Here is a 2,704-nt window from a genome sequence, read left to right on the forward strand (position 1 = left end):
GAACCATAAAGTGCATTTTGAAATTGGCTCTGTTAGTCAGCATAATTTCTATGAGATCCATTCAAGTTGTTAGGTGTATCAATAGTTTTTATTGCTGAGTAGTATTCCATGGCATGGATGTATCAGTTTCTTTAGTCATTAATACATTGAAGAATAGTTGAGTCATTTCCACTTTGGGCTATCAAAGAAAGCTGTGGCATGGTTAATTTTATGCATCAGTTTGGCTGGGCTGTGGTTCCCAGTTGCTTGATCAAACACCAGCCTAGATGCACACCCAGGCTAGCCCTAGCATCTGCTTCTTGTCTACTGTGCCAGGCCCCTCACTCTTAGTCCCCATCCCAGTGGCCTTGGCATGGACAAAATGGAAGACGCCATGCCACAGGGATTGTCTTGTTTATACAGGGTGTAGGGTGGTGGTCTTGGCAGCTAGTCCTGGTGACTCAGTCCATAGCTGTGGTTCAAGTGAGAACTATAAAATGTTTCACACCATGTATTTATGAATCCAAATACAAATCAGAAAAGGAATTTATAGAATATGCCCCGCAAAGCAGGACTGGTCTTTCCTCCACAATGCTTGAAGCACCCACACATTTGGTCTCTATAGCTGGTGTCTTTGATGCCTATGTTCCTCCTGAGGGTGATGCTCTCATGTCATCTCTTTCAAAAGACTGACACAGACTGAGCAATTGAGAGATGCTGTGGTATCAGTGTTGTCAAGCTGCAGGATAAAAGAATGTGGTGCTAATTATAAAACAAAGGGCTTCCCTGAAAAATCAAGGATATCTTTACTGAGGCTCATCTTTATCTAAACAATTCAGACCATGACTGATTTTATACTTCGGTAACTGAAAACTGTTTCCTGGACATGGTCTGGGAAATTAATTCTAAGACTATCCACTGGAACTTCGTAGAATCTTGAGCTACTGAGAGTGGTTCAGGTTCACTGTTCAGGTCTGATGAACCAGGGCAACATTTATGGCCAGGTCATGGTCTGCATGCACACCTGGCAGACCCTGGCCATCTGTGACTGGTTTGGCCAATCAATGTATGGTCGGGATGTGGCCATCTTGTTCTGCAGTATGTTGTGTTGGAAAAGTACCTGATAAACCCCTATGAGAGTTGGATAATGCATTGCCAGATGGATAATGCAGCCAATACTTAAAGAAAGCAGTGATGATCCTTGGCCTCCAGCTAAAATGGGGGGAAGGAGAGGCACATAAGTTTCAACTAGCCTAATGTCAAAAATGACTCCTGGGGTAAAGCACTGGTGGTGAGGTGGCTGGAAGCGGAGAATTGTCTGAGTCTGGGAGCTGGAAAGTCCATCTCCACTGTGCTATAGAAACACTTGTCTTTCCTCCCTTATTCCACTTGTGGCTCTACAGCAGAATTGTCTTCAACACCCATGGCTGATGGCAGGGCCCAGGTGGGTGTGTGATATGCATAGACATGGACCTGTTTCTTGTTTTGTTTTGTTTTGTTTTCTTTTGTTTTAAGTTGCATGCCTAGCTTCTGAATGAGATGAAAGACAGTATGTTCCAGAGAACATCTGATACCAGTTTTTCCTGCAGCAGGGACTGTCAGGAGCAAACTGGCACAATTTCTTTCTAATCACAGGGCAGGGATCAGAGGTTGAAATAAAACACTATCAAAGTGTTGGACAGTTATGGTGGGTTCTATTCATTTCCCCTGGTTCAGACCGGAAATAAAACAGCCTTCAAATGGCAGAAATGGAAGGTGGGCTTATTGTGAGGGATGTGATTTCCAGGAAATCCAGACTTGGGAAAAATAATTCATATTTATGAAAAATGGTATCATTTGAGATGTTTTCTCACTGAATCAGCATTTGAATTTCATAGAATGTAAATCCAAAGAAATAATGTATCTCTCAACCAAACAAAATACTAGTCTATATGTTGCTGTGAAGGTACTGTCTCTTTTAGATGTAATTAACACTGGAATCAGTAGACTTTGAGTAAAGCATATTACCCTTCATAATGTAGGTGGGCATCATCCGATCAGTTGACAGTCTTAAGAGAAAAGACTGAGATCTTCCAAACAGGAGGAATTCTGCCTCTAAACTGATTGCCTTCAAATTCAAACTGCAAAAGATCGATTCTTCCCTGGTTCTTCATCCTGCTCGGCCTGCCCTGCAGATTTTGCATTTGCCAGACCCAACAATGGAGTCAGCCAATTCCTTAAAATCAATGAGTTGATCAATATCTATCTATCATCAATCTAACCATCTACATTTTTATATGCTATCGGTTCTATTTCTCTGGAGAACCCTGATTAAATACAGTTTCTATGGACATTTAGGTGCATATTTTTTTTAATGTTTATTTATTTATTTATTTTGAGAGAGAGAGCAAGCATGAGTAGAGGAGAGGGAGAGAGAGAGAGAGAGAGAGAGAGAGAGAGAGAGACTGATGCGGGACTCAGTATCACAAGCCATGACATCATGACCTGAACTGAAATGAAGAGTCAGATGCTTAACCGACTGAGCCACCCAGGTGCCCCTTAGGTGCATATTTTTTTTGTGAATATAAGATTTTATTTTTCTGGCATAAATGCCTAGGAGTATGATGTTGGGTCATATGCTAAATGTGCATTCATTTTTTCTAACTGCTTAACTATATTTCAAAGTGACTGTATCATTTCACATTCCTACTCAGCAATGTATGATGAGCCAGTGTCTCTTCATCTT

General features: G+C 41.3%; 1 pseudogene; it reads left to right on the forward strand.

The window, feature by feature from the left end:
• The first annotated feature begins 361 nt into the window (after positions 1-361).
• Positions 362-1,162, forward strand: LOC125148170 (39S ribosomal protein L45, mitochondrial-like; annotated as a pseudogene).
• Positions 1,163-2,704: the final 1,542 nt, after the last annotated feature.

The sequence above is a fragment of the Prionailurus viverrinus genome, chromosome D2 (assembly GCF_022837055.1).
Source record: "Prionailurus viverrinus isolate Anna chromosome D2, UM_Priviv_1.0, whole genome shotgun sequence".
Taxonomy (NCBI): Eukaryota; Metazoa; Chordata; class Mammalia; order Carnivora; family Felidae; genus Prionailurus; species Prionailurus viverrinus.